Source organism: Oryctolagus cuniculus, chromosome 13 (assembly GCF_051225735.1).
Source record: "Oryctolagus cuniculus isolate XC-2025 breed Fujian yellow rabbit chromosome 13, ASM5122573v1, whole genome shotgun sequence".
Lineage (NCBI taxonomy): Eukaryota > Metazoa > Chordata > Mammalia > Lagomorpha > Leporidae > Oryctolagus > Oryctolagus cuniculus.
The window spans coordinates 22,745,360-22,759,951 of NC_142879.1; positions in this window are offsets into that span (position 1 = coordinate 22,745,360).

The following is a 14,592-nucleotide window of genomic DNA, read 5'->3' on the forward strand; positions in this document are numbered from 1 at the left end:
TCTTCTTCTGGGCAAGGCAGTCTTGTAATTTAGGAGTCCTGGGTGGGGAGGATAAAGTTGGCATACAGATTCCTATTGGTGCACCTGCTAGCACCAGGTCCACCACCTCCAGAGGGCCCCGATCCACCAAGGGGCACTCCCACCCCCCAGTCACACACAGCAGAAGCACCCTGGGTGCCTCGCTTCACTCATCCGTCTCCCTTCTCTCTCTCCTTGCACAGAGCCCAGTCGCCACATCCTAATTCTACTTCCTGAACCCTCCCTGGATCTCAAAGATGGCTCTTCTCTGCATTCCAGCCTTAAATTCCATTGCTCCTTGCCTGGATTTCTGCATTTGTCTTTATCCTCATTAGCAGGTAGCCTTGAACTTCACCAGACTCCCAGTCAGTCTCCATATCTGCTACGGAAAAAATTATTGTGCCCTTCTAAAATTCATACGTTGAGATCCTAACTCCTGATGAGATGGTGTTAGAAACTGGCCTGGCTTTGGGAGCTAATTGGGTCATGAAGCCGGATCTCTCCTTTCCTCCCTCCCATCTCCTCCTCTCCCCTCCCATTCCCTGAGCCATCTCCTGTTATCTTCTCAGGTGCATTTGCAGGGAGCTGGATGGGAAGTGGAGCAGCCAGGACTTAAACCAACACCCCTATGGGATGCCTGTGTGGTAGGTGGTGGTTTAACCCACTGTGCTCCAAACCTATTCTTTGATGACAGCACTATTCACTACCACTATTCTTCAGGTGAACTTCAGTCTTGCTGAGTCTTCAATGATGCTTAGAGGGGCTGTGCAGGTGGCCAGAGGGACCTCTGGCAGCACTTTGCGATGTTATAGTTCCCAGTCCCTGTACGTGAGTGGCAGGGTTGGATTACCTCCTTTGAACTTCCCAATAGCATTTGAAGTAGCAGCTGACAATGTCCATTTTGCATATGAGGAAACAGAAGGTGAGCAATGCAAAGCCATTTGCCAAAGGGCACCTAGCCTGTTTCTAGGAACACAGCACTGCTGCTCCCGTCCTTCCCCAATGTAGGGAGCATTGTTGGGACACACCCGTGCTGACACCCCAAGGGTCCTGCTACCTCCAGGTGTCACCACTTACCCCTTCTCTTTTTTAAAAAAATTATTTAATTGAAGGGTTGTGTGTGGGGGAGATAGATAGATGATAGATAGATAGATAGATAGATAGATAGATAGATAGATTTTTCCATCTACTGGTTCACTCCCCAAATGCCCTCATCAGTTGGGGCTGGGCCAGGCTGAAGCCAGGAGCTCAGAACTCCCTCCCCATCTCCCACACGGGTGGCAGCAGCCCAAGCACTGGGGCCACTCTCCACTGCTTTCCCAGGAGCATTAGCAGAGAGCTGGATTCAAAGCCAAGTGCAGGGACTTGAACCGGTGCTCAGGTAGGGGATGCAGGTGTCCCAAGTGGCAGCTTCAGCCACTGCATCACAGTGCCATCCCACCACCCACCCTTCTTAAGGGTTTTTGTGGGGCATGGGCTCCTGGTGGAAAGTGGACCATGTAGCAACAGTAGGAACACAGGAGGGAATGGGGAAGGGGGCAGGTAACCTTGGAGCTGACCTTCCCATCCCCCAGCTCTGCTCCTCCTCACATTCTACTGCGTCACCTCAATTGACCACCCCTTTTCACCCTGTAGCTGGACCCCTGGGTGCTCTGAGGCTCCCAGAAGCCAGAGAGCTCCTGTTTCCTCCTGAGGTCCAAACCTGCTTATCAGCAAAGATTCACTAAGCACTCACTGAGTGCTTTGTCACGGCTTGAGGAAGCCCAGCCATATCAACCTCTCTGCAGCTCTCCCATTCTGCAAAAAGGGGATTGCAAATAGCCTGTCACGTGGCTGTATCCCAGATAAAACGGGATAACCCCACCCCTGCCCCTCTGTCTGCGGTTTTTCCTTTGAGCCCCTGGGGTGTCTGTTTAATGACTAGGGAGAGAGGCAGGCAGATGGAGGAGCTGCAAAGGGAGCGGAGGAGGATGACGTCTCCAGTCCTCGCACTGGGCTCCTCCCAGAGACACAGAGACAGCGTTGGGGCTGGAGCCTATTGGAGCGGCTCAGGGTTGACTTGCCAGTTTCTGGGCACAGGCAGAGCCCCCTGGCTTTGTAAGACAAGGCCGGGCACAGAGGGGTCCTTTCTGACGCTCCCTTGGGGGAATTCCCAGGAGTAACTGTCAACGCCCCTGAGATCACAGGACAAGACTGTGCAAACTGGGAGCCTGGAGATGGTGCCAGGCGCGCAGCTGGGGCTCCGTGGGGGTTAGTTCCCTCGGACCACACAGCTGAGCCTCCGGCATGGGTGGAGTCCCTCGGCTGCCTGCCGGAGTGCTGCCTGCGCACTGAGAATGTTTGGTTCTCACTCTGTCCAGTGCCCCAGGGAACACCCAGTGGAACTGCCCTTCACAGACCCCCCTGTGTGGGAATGCTGCTTTTCCTCTTTAAAGATTAAATCTTTTTTCCCCCTTTCTGTTCAACAAAGACAACAGCCCTTTGGTTTTTGATAAACGTTGGTTTCCTACTAGCAGGTGGATTTGCCCCGGGCACTAAGATCTGTGCTTTTAAAACACACAAGCCTAGCTGTTTGAATCTACTACTTGGGTCTGTCTTTATTTCTCTTATCTCCTGCCCCCCAGGGCTGGGTTTTCTCTGCCTTGGCAGGCTGATAACATGTGGAAGGAAGAAAACTCCTCTAATTAATAGACTAATTAGTGATACAAGCCTTTAATAGCTGATTATGGGAAAGTCATTGCCCACCCCCAAGTGATTGATTTATTTATTGCTCTTGTGCTGCATGATAGAAAATAGTCAGCTTCTAATTGCCTATTGGCTGGTTCAACCAGGCCTCTGCCTTCGGGTCTGGTCTCCTGCTAACGGTGGGCATGCGCAGGGTGGGAGAAGTCAAGGCATCTGATAAGCTGTTCCAATCAGATGGAAGTTTTGGAACCCGGATACCATCTCATCCTGTGAGCTCAGAGCTAGGAATGGGAGGTGACGGGGTGTGCAAGAAAGCCTTACCCATTCTAGAATTTCCTCCCCATGGCCCTGCCCTCTCCCTCCCTCCCCTCTCTGCTGTACATGCTGGGCAGTTGCGTTTCAAGGCAGGACAGCGTGGATCCTACCTGACCTCACTGCCTGGTTCAACCCTTGGCGCTCTGGCTGGCTAACCACGTGATCTGAGTGAGTCTCTTGATTGTGCCATGCCTCCGTCTCCTTGTTTGCAAAGTAGGAATATATTTGTTCTTCTCTGGGATTATTGGGACGACTAAATAGATAAACCACAGAGAGTACTTAGCACGGTACCTAGCACATCCCGAGTCCTCCATAATGTTAGCTGTGACAGTTACTATTGAAGCTAACTTACTGGATACCTAGAAGGAATCTGATGACTGTATGTAGAATAGAAGAATGACTATATCATAATTTTCAAGTAGCGTGTGAGCCCTCGAAGTTCAAGAGGGTGAAGAACAGAGGAAAGTGAACACTAAATCATAATCATAAGGACTACCTTTATTTGAGTGCTTATCAGAGGCTGGGCTCTGTGCTAATTGCTTTATGCACATTCTCTCATTTAATCCTTATGTAACTTGATTTTTATCAGCCTTCTTAAATCACGTTTCCTTTAATAGCCTGAGTCCCCATACCAAATTCTGTGGGAACTCTGTGTTCTCCCAAGATTCACAGGGACTCCTGGGGATGGGCTGGCGTGTTCGCAATCCTTTCTCCTCCTGCGGATACTTGCTGCAGTCCAAGCCAGGCTCTCCCACCTGCCCCCTGACCATGCGATCCTCTGGTTCCGTCACTCTCAGTCGCTGCGAGCAGAGTCCCTTCTTTTACTCTTTTCCTGAAGACCCCTGCACACAGGACTAGAGGACCAGTGGGCAGAGGAAGGTGAAAGGGCAGCCTAGCAGGCTGATGGTGCCACTCAGAACAGGTGGTTCTTCAAATCACACCAGCAATGTGCCCAGCACCCTCCTGCCAGGCCTTTCCACCAGCCACAGCCCTGCCTGCTGCCTTTTTCCCTTTCCCCAAGGTTCTCCTCCCTCACTCCCCAGTCCTCTACTTCCTCCAGAGCACATCAGCTTGGGCTTACTTTGTTATGCAAATAGGTTTAGCTCTTTGGAACAAATCTCTCCAGTCTGGGCTGTTCTCACTGTGGGGCCAGCGTGGGAGCTGAGGGCATGGATGCTCAGCTGTTTCTTTTAACCAAAAAAACTTCTCCAAGTGGCTTCCTTGACAAATGACCAGATGCCTCTGTGATCACTCCTGCCCCACCCTAACATGTAGAACTATGGAAGCCATGCTTTTTGAGTTTGCATAGCATCCATTTCTCCCTCTTATACTTGTATAGGGATGCTACGTGGTAGATACCATTACTACTCCCTCCTTTCCCAGATGAGGAAACCGAGGGGTAAGCTGCTCGAAGTCTCAGGGCTGGAGTCAGAGTCCAGTGCACTCCGGAGTCATGTCTGTCTTGCTCCAAAGCCAGGGACTGACCAGGACACCACGCGGCCACTTCTGCATCTCAGGCAGGATCTGAAGTGGGTTCCAGGGGCAGGGCGAGCCTTCCTCAGGAGATCTCTCTGTGGTGGGCGGGGGTGGGCAGAGGAAGGTGAGTTAATTGACTGAAGGAAGGCCAAAGACATTAAAACAGAGTTAGGGGCCGGCGCCACGGCTCACTAGGCTAATCCTCTGCCTAGCGGCGCCCGCACACCGGCTTCTAGTCCCGGTCGGGGCGCTGGATTCTGTCCCGGTTGCCCCTCTTCCAGGCCAGCTCTCTGCTGTGGCCTGGGAGTGCAGTGGAGGATGGCCCAAGTGCTTGGGCCCTGCACCACATGGGAGACCAGGAGAAGCACCTGGCTCCTGCCTTCGGATCGGCGCAGTGCGCCGGCCGCAGCGTGCTGGCCGTGGCGGCCATTGGAGGGTGAACCAACAGCAAAGGAAGACCTTTCTGTCTGTCTCTCTCTCTCACTGTCCACTCTGCCTGTCAAAAAAAAAAAAAAAAAAAAGAGTTAGCACTAGGAATAGCTACCTATGTATAGCTCGGCGCCTGAGCCCATGAGTGCTGCTGCTATTAATCACCGCCGAATGATGCTTTGATTGCTTCGTTTGTTGATGCTGCACTTGCTGAATTCTACCGTGCTTTATTTGACCTTGACCTTGGGCAGGGGGCCCCTTGCAGGAAGAAAAGGCGGGTGCGCTTCAGCCCCGGGCTGAGGGTGCTGGCCACATCTACACAACCCTCGCAGCGGGCTGGGTGCCCGTGGAGGTGTGAGAAGGCGGCCAGGAGGCAGCTCAGAGGCAGCTGTGGCATGAAGGAAGGAATGTCTCACTTCCATGTGTCGGTTCTCTTCTTAAGACAGGAACGGTGAGAGAGGCAGAGCCAGGCGGAGCAGCTTCGCGGTGGGGAGGCTGACTGGGGCACCCTAGCTGTTGGGAGAGAAGACCCTGGCTACAGGTGGGTGTGGGCCGGGGATCTTGCCATAGGCCCCAGCGTGATTTTGGCTATCTCATCCTGCAAATGGCACCAGGACACTTACCGTAAGAAATTTTCCCCCAGAAGTGTGTCACTCGCTCTTCACTCTGGTACAGTCTGGCTTCTGCCTCTTCACTCAACTGACTTGATCTCTCCCTTGCTGAGGGTTCCAGGTCTCTACCATGTGATGGTGGCCTTTGACACTGCAGATCAGGCATTCCACCCAGAAAGAGTCCCTTTCCTGGTTTCCAATGACCCCAGCCACCCAGTCTCACATCTCCTTGGCTGCTTTTTTTTGACAGGCAGAGTGGACAGTGAGAGAGAGAGACAGAGAGAAAGATCTTCCTTTTCCGTTGGTTCACCCTCCAACGGCCACTGTGGCCGGCGCGCTGCGGCCGGCGCACCGCGGCCGGCGCACCGCACTGATCCGATGGCAGGAGCCAGGTGCTTATCCTGGTCTCCCATGGGTGCAGGGCCCAAGGACTTGGGCCATCCTCCACTGCACTCCCTGGCCACAGCAGAGAGCTGGCCTGGAAGAGGGGCAACCAGGACAGAATCCGTTGCCCTGACCGGGACTAGAACCCGGTGTGCCAGCGCCACAGGCAGAGGATTAGCCCAATGAACCGCAGTGCTGGCCTCCTTGGCTGCCTTTTCTATATCTCTTGTACCTATGCTGTGCAACAAATGACCCCAAAATTCGGTGGTTCCAAGCCAACACTGATAATCCCAGTCAGTTTCCAAGGGCCAGGAATCTACAAAAATTTTGCTGAATGAATCTTCACCTGTGGCTCAAGACCTCTAATGAGACTGCTGTCTTTATTTATTTATTTGTTGTTTGCTTTAGTAATTGATTTGTTTATTTCAAAGAGGGGGAGAGACAGAGCCAGAGACAGAGAGATGGTTCATCTGCTGGTTCACACCCCAGATGGCTGAATGCCAAAGCTGGGCCAGGCTGAAGCCAGGAGCCAGGAGCTCCTTCCAGGTCTCCCACGGGTGCAGAGGCCCAAGGACTTGGCCGTCATCTTCCCTTTCCCAGGTGCATTAGTAAGGAGCTGGAGCATAAGCAGAGCAGCTGGACTTGAACTGGTTCTCTGATATGGATGAGGATCCTCTTCCAAGGCCTGCCTGTTCTTCCTCACGTGGACTTCTCAGTATGTGACAGGTAGTGTCACTCAGAGCCAGCGACCCAAGAGGAATGAGCGCGTGCAGCCAAGATGAAGGCCCCAGTGCCATCTACACCTAACCGCAGGAGCTACTTACCATTCCTCTGCCCTTCTTGTCCCATGGGCCCTGATGTGATGTGGGCGGGGACTGCACAAGTATAGAAATGTGGAGAGGTGGGCTTGGAAGCCACCATGGACATTGCCTTCCACAGCGTCCTCCTTTGCTGGCCCTTACCTGTGGGTGTTCTCTGGGCTCCCGTCCTCACGCCCTGGCTCCCCATCCCCGGCACAAGCCCGTGGTGCTATAGGGCACTTGAATCACCATCCTGATTCTAAGGACAGCAATGTCTGCGTCCCTGGCACTCGTCCTCTCAGAGCAGTCCACACATTCAACACTGAAGTCACCGTCCCCAGTCCTGCTTCCTGGGCTTCCATCTTGGGGGTGACAACAGTGTCCACTCTGCTGCCAAGCACCAAGGAATCACTCTCAACCTCCATCCCTTTTCTCTCGTGGCTAACCGGTGGTTACCAAGATCTGTTAAGATTGTTTTTATTGTTTTCAGTGTTCTCATCTTTTTATCTTGAAAATTTTCTTTTTTTAAAAAGATGTGTTCATTTATTTTTGAAAGTCAGAGGGAGCCAGTGCTGTGTGCAGTGGGTTAAGGCCCTGACCTGCAGTGCTGGCATCTCATATGAGTGCCGGTTCAAGTCCCAGCTGTTCTTCCAATCCAGCTCCCTGCTGATGTCCCTGGGAAAGCAGCAGAGGATGGCCCAAGTCCTTGGGTCCCTGCACCCACGTGGGACCTAGAAGAGGCTCCTGCCTCCCAGCTTGAATCAACTTGGCTCCAACCATGGAGACCATTTGGAGAATGGACCAGCAGATGGAAGACCTCTCTTTGTCTCTACTTCTCCCTGTAATTCTACCTCTCAAATAAGTAAAATAAATCTAAAAAAAAAAAAAAAAAAAAAAAAAAAGCTACAGAGAGTGAGAGAGAGTGAACGAGAGAGAGAGAGAGAGCGAGCTTCCATCCTCTGTATCACCCCCAAATGGCTGCATTTACCAGGCTGGGCCAGGCTAAAGCCAGAAACTTCATCTGGGTGTCCCAGATGGGTGCAGGGGCCAAGGACTTGCGTCATCTTCCACTGATTTCTCAGGTGCGTTAGCAGGGAGCTGGATCAGAAGTGGAGCAGCTGGGACTTAAACCAGCACCCATATTGGATGCCAGTGCTGCAGGCAGTGGTTTAACCCACTGCACCACAGCACTAACTTTGAACAATTCCTAACCAGCAGGAAGGTTGCAGAAGAGTAAAGTGACCGTCTATTTCTTAGCTGACTTTCCCTTTGATCCAAAATTGCAAGTGTTTTATGTCATACTTGTATTGTGTCCCCTTTCTTCTCTCCATATGCATAAAGAGTCTTCAAGAGATTCATGGAAAATGTATATTATAGTGAAAAATATAAATGGTTTGCAAGATTTTTTGTACCCCTCCCCAAATTATCTTTTTATTCCATTTTTCCATGAACTTTCTGAAGTCCCCTCCCAAAATTTTTATACTAACACTAACTTAATGTTTGCCTTTCATTTTTTTTTATAGACTTATCTATGTATTTGAAAGTCAAAGTTACCCAGAGAGGCATCTTCTATCAGCTGGTTCACTCCCCAGATGGCCACAACAGCCATGGCTACAGCAGGCTGAATCCAGGAGCCAGGAGTTTCATCTGGGTCTCCCACGTGGGTAGCAAGGACCCACACACTTGGGCCATCTTCTGCTGCTTTTCCCAGGCCATTAGCAAGGTTCTGGGTTGGAAGTGGAGCAGCCAGGACATGAACTGCCCATATGGGATGCTGGCGCTGCAGGTGGCATCTTGACCTGCTGTGCCACAGTGCCACAACACTGGCCCCTTGCCTTTGATTCTTATTCTCTCACAGTTGTACTGTTATGTGTGTGTGTGTGTGTGTGTGTGTAATTTCTGTGTGTGCTGGACCATCTGAAAGTCAGTTGCAGACATTATCCGCTTCATCCCTAAAGACCCCTGCAAGCATCTCCTAAGCGTAAGGACAGTCCTCTATAATAACCACAGGCCAAGATCACACCTACCAACCTAATCCGGTTGACTTCCTGTGCCAGTACATCTGCAGTTTAGCCACTTCCTGCGGGTCTCAAGTCTCCCTCACCCACAATGAGGCAGTCACCTCCCACTTGATTCCACCTGCAACCCCCTGCCCCTCTCTGCAGCCACAGTGAGCTTTTTCCAAAATGCAGATCTGTTTATGTCACTTCGGGCTTTTCAGCGGCTCCACGTTGCCTGCAGGATAAAGACAAAGCTTCACGTGGCACACAAAGCCTTCATCGTCGAGATTCTTCTGCGGCAGCACTGCCCAGTAGAAATACATTCTGAGCTCTGTATAGCACTTTCAATTTTCTAATAGCCACATATTGAAAAGTAAAAAAGTAAAAGAAAATTACAGTTGAAATTAATTCTATGAGACATGTTATTTAATTCAATGTATCCAAAATATTTTCATAGCAATATCTACTTGATATAAAAAAAGTTTTAATGAGAAATCTTACATTCTTTATTCCAAGTCCTCAAAATCTGACAGGGCTGGTGTGTCATCTCAATTTAGCTGCTATATTTTCAAGAAATAAAGTGAAATGTATTCCCACCAAAACCATATGACTCTGTTTAACAATGAAACTTGTATACTGGTCCAGGTTTTAAACCTGAATTAATTAAAGTGACATAAAACTGGAAGTAGCACTGGCCACATTTCAAGTATTTAGTAGCCACACAGGGTTGTGGCTGCTGAAATACTGTGGATCTAGGGCAGCAGCTCAGAGTCTGACCCAGAGGCCCCTGCGGGTCCTGAAACCTCTCCAAGGAGTCTCTGAGGTCAGAACTGTTCTCATAACAATACTAAGATACTATTTACCTTTTCACACTCCTTCCCTCACAAGTGCACAATGGAGTGTTTCTGAGGCTACGTGAGGGGCTGGAATTCACAACAGCTCGAATTCAGAAACAGATGAAACTCAGCAGTCTCCCATGAAGCCAGTTGCTAGAGCCATTTACCAAAATATACAACAATGCCATTCTTCTCCCTAATTGATTTTGGTTCTGAAAATATAATTATTTTTCATTTAGAAAACTGTTACTAACATGATCACATAATGGGATAATTACTGTTATTTAAATTGAATTCATCAATACTTTTACATGTTCTTAGTTTTAATTTCTGAGACCGTACTCATGGATAGAAATAACCCTCAAATTCAAAACCCTTTGAAGTCTTTGATAATTTTTCAGAGTGTAAAAGGATCTTTTTTTTTTTTTTTGACAGGCAGAGTGGACAGTGTGAGAGAGAGAGAGACAGAGAGAAAGGTCTTCCTTTTTGCCGTTGGTTCACCCTCCAATGGCTGCCGCAGCCGGCACGCTGCGGCCAGCGCACCGCGCTGATCCGAAGCCAGGAGCAAGGTGCCACTCCTGGTCTCCCATGGGTGCAGGGTCCAAGCACTTGGGCCATCCTCCACTGCACTCCCTGGCCATAGCAGAGAGCTGGCCTGGAAGAGGGGCAACCAGGACAGAATCCGGCGCCCCAACTGGGACTAGAATCCAGTGTGCCGGTGCCGCAAGGTGGAGGATTAGCCTATTGAGCCATGGCACCGGCCCAAGGATCTTAAAAATAGTTCAGAACCTGCCCGACTGGCAGTCTCCTGGCTGTGACTTCCTCTCATCTCTCGTGTTTTCCACTAGAACTTCTGGTTCCAGACAAGGTGGAGTAGACACACTGCTCCATAGTCCTCTCACTAGGACATCATGCATGAAACAGACATAGGAAGACCCCAAGGGCAGAGAAAAGAAGGCGGTGAGCAGAGGCCTCAGGGAGGTGAGGACTGACAGGCGCCAGGGTGCATTGCAAACTCCTGGGGGCAGGGCCTCAGCTTCCACCCTGGCCTCCCTAGGAGGCCTCCCCTCTTCCGCCCATGTGGCCCTACAAGTGTCGGCAACTGTAGGGAGACCTTGGGCCCCCAGTGTGGTATCGAAGTAGGCCTGCTAAAACAGAGGTTTACATGACATCCAGTCTCCAACATAAGACCTCAAATGTCAGGGCCGGAGTTCGCCCTTGTGGGTTAAGCCACTACCTGCAACACCAGCATCCCATATGGGTGCCAGTTCAAGTCCCGGCTGCTCTACTTCCAATCCAGCTCCCTGCTAATGCACCTGGGAAAGCAGCAGAAGGTGGCCCAAGTATCTGGGTCCCTGACAAACCAAGTGGAAGATCAAGATGGAATTTCAGGCTTCTGATTCTGACCTGGCCCAGCTCTGGCTATTGCAGCCATTTGGGGAGTAAACCAGTAGATGGAAAATCAATCACTCTCTCTCTCTTTCTCTCTCCCTGTGTGTGTGTGTGTGTCTGTCTGTCTGTCTTTTCCTCTCTCTATGTAACTCTGTCTTTCAAATAAATAAATATACATTTTTTAAAAAATCTCAAGTGTCCTTGTACAGTTTAAGCTCACTGGTAACACCCCAATCCAGGAAAATGTCAATTTGAATGAGGAAAGACAATGCACAGACACCAACATTGAAACGACAGAGATGCTGGAATCATCTCACACGTATTTTAACAGCCTTCATGAAGCGCTCGGCGAGCAACTGTCGCATGCTTATGACAAAGGAGCAAACAGAGCCTCAGCAAAGGAGAGGAAGGGAAGAAGAAGCACGCCTTTGCTTGGACCATCCACGCGTCACCCACAGCTCTGAAAGGACCGCCCTCAGCTTGTGCCAGGGCCAAAGCTCCTTCCTCTCCCTGGAGCACCCACCTTCTCCCTTCTCTCGAACACCAGCTTGTCCCTCTGAGTTAGTCCAGATGTCTCCTCTTCTGGGAAGCCTTCCATGACCTTCTGTGGCTTCCATGCCCCACCCATTCAGGGCTCCTCCCAGCACTGTGCTGTTCTGTCGTCTGTCCTCACATTCACCCATTGGAAAGACTTGGCAGAGGGACTGTGTCTTATCCCAGGTGCCTGGCACAACTCCTGGCTTGCAGTAATCATGCAAAATAATATTTGTTGAATAAATGAATACATTAATGAGTAAATGGCAGATCTTCAGTGGCTCCCCCCTTTCTACGGAATAACATTAGCCTCTGTGGTCTAGATTAACACCTGCACCCACAGGACCCCACGAGCTTTCTGTTACTTGGGCCGCTTAATGCATCCACTTCTCTGCCATACTGGGAACCACACGGCCCTGTCTCCCCTCCTCCACACGTGCGCCTGGATCGGCTGCAAGAGTTCTGAGCCGTCAAGATCTTATCCATCTTCAGAGACCCACTCAGCCCCGCTCTGTCATGGCCCCTCTCAGATCTCCCCCGCTGGAAGGCGTCCTGCCCACCTCTGCAGCCACAGCTCTTCTTTAATCTTTCCTTGTGTTCCTGCTCACTTGCTTTCTGTTGGAGGTGGCTGCTTATTTGAAGGTACCTGCAGTATTCTTGTTTAAGTTATTTATTTATTTTCATTGTATTTGAAAGGCAGAGAGGCAGAGATCTTCCACCTGTGGGTTCACATCAGAGCCGGGGCTGGGTCAGGCCAAAGCCAAGAGTCTGGAACTCAATTTGGGTCTCCCACGTGGGTGGTGGGGACCCAAGAACTTGAGCTGCCATCTGTTGCCTCCCGAGGTGGGCACTGGCAAGCAGCTGGATCTGAAGCAGAAGAGCTGGAGCTGGAACCAGAAGCTCTGATGTGGATTCGAGCACCCTGAGCGGTAAGTTAGCTCTGCACCAACTCCAGGCCCCCCAATGAACTTGTAGTATTCGCAGCAGATTCTTAAATCTTGGGATTCAAATAAGCCTGCATCTCACTCACCTCTGCCTCTTGCAGCCAGCGTCTCACAGGGCTCCTTGTTACTCTCTGAGCCTGTTTCCTTTCCTGAGAAAATCGGTACTTACTTCCTAGGATTTCTGTGAATACTAAGTAAAATGCACCATTTCAATACTGGTGCAGTGTCTTTTTTAAAACTGTTGTTTATTTATTTAGGAGGTAGAGTTACAGAGAGAGGGAGAGACAGAGAGAAAGATCTTCCATCCACTGGTAAACTCCCCAAATGGCCGCAATGGCCGGAGCTGGGTGGATCTGAAGCCAGGAGTTTCTCCTGGGTCTCCCATGCAACTGCAGGGGCCCAAGGACTGGGGCCATCTTCCACTGCTTTCCCAGGCCATAGTAGAGAGCTGGATAGGAAGAGGAGCAGCCAGCCGGTGCGGGATGCGGGAGCTGCAGGCAGAGGCTTAGCCTACGACGCCACAGCACCAGCCCCTGGTGCAGTGTCTTCACCTTCACACTGTAACTAGTTGGTAGGTGTCAGCTGCTGTCATCATTGCTGTTGTTATGGTTTGAGGGAGCCAATGGACAGAGCAAGTCCTGTCAGCTCCTTGTGGAAAACACCTGTTGAGCTCTGCTCATCGCCCTTTTTCCACGCAACACCTCCTCCCACCATGCACATTGCCCTCGACAGGATCCCTAGGCTCCAGCTGGTCTCCCTCCTTGCTCTCCTGTCCCTCTGCCTCTAGTCCCTACTCAGCAGCCACACACTCCTTCGAAAACACCTCAGGTCATGGTGCTTCTTCCTCAAAACCTTCCTGGGGGTTCCTAGTCTGCAACCACAGGCCTGATGTGCCCTGGGCTGCTGTCACTCTCCCTTCCACTTGGGCCCAGTCGCCGTGGCCGTGTTGCCTCCCTCGGTAGCACAGAGCTGCGTGCTCTTGGCAGGGTTTGCATCACAGGCTTTGCGCTTGCTGTTCCCTCGGCACCGAGTGATCCCCCCAGCCTCGTACAGGATCTACTTCCTCGCTTCACTCAGGTGCACCTGTGCTGTCCGCTCTTCGGGAGTCACCACCGTATGTAAAGCACCCACCCACCGCGGCCCTCAATCTATATCAGTCCCCTCTTCTTCAGTTTCCCTTTCTGTGGTTTCGGTTACCTACACTCAACCGTGGTCAAAAATATTAGATGGAAAATTCCTGAAATAAACAGTTCATAAGTTTTTAGTTGCATGTTACTCTGAACAGTGTGGTAAAATCTGCACCCTCTTACTCTGTCCTGCCTGGGGATATGAGTCACCTCTTTGTCCATTGTATTCACACTATATATGCTACCCACCCTCTAGTCACCTAGAAACCATCTCAGTTATCAGATCAACTCTGGTGGCATCACAGTGACTGCTTATGGGGCTTAGTGCTTAGTGTTATCCCAGGCACCCACTGGGAGGCTTGGAGTGTACCCTGTGCAGATAAAGGTGGGCTACTGTATTTTATATTCAAGAGGACTTGAAAACATACATGTATGTCTACTGAGATACAATTGTCTATCATCATTCTCCTCTGTTGGAATTCTCTGTTCCATAGCACTTGCCACATCCCCAGATTCTAGAATGGGGGCTGGCACATGGCGAGTGCTCACTAAAACCTGAATGACTGACAGTGTCTGGGAATTCTGTGGATACAGGCTGTAGGAACAGAAGCAGCACCCGATTGCACAAAACTGCTCAGCTCTTCCAGGGTTTGTGTGCCAAGGCAGTGTGGGATGATCTACCTGGAGGGGACAGGACAGGGGTGATCTGTTTATCCAGAGTTAGGATACTCCTGTTCACCCAGAAACCTGGCAGGAGATGCTACAGATGTGCTTTCCATGATGCACGATGCATTCCTCCAGGGCTAGCCCTGGGCTAACTGTGGGCACAGCAGAGGGAGCTGAGCCTCATGGCCTCCTGGGATCTGTTTCTAGGGCTCAGGATCTGCTTAGCCAGCCCACGATGGCTCAGCACCTGTTGATGAAACGCTCCCACCCCGGCAATGCTTTCCTTGGCTTCATGACACCCAACTGGAGGAACCCGAGATGTCATCAGCAAAGCACGGTGACATGAGGAAGGGGACGGAGGATGCTGCATTGAGG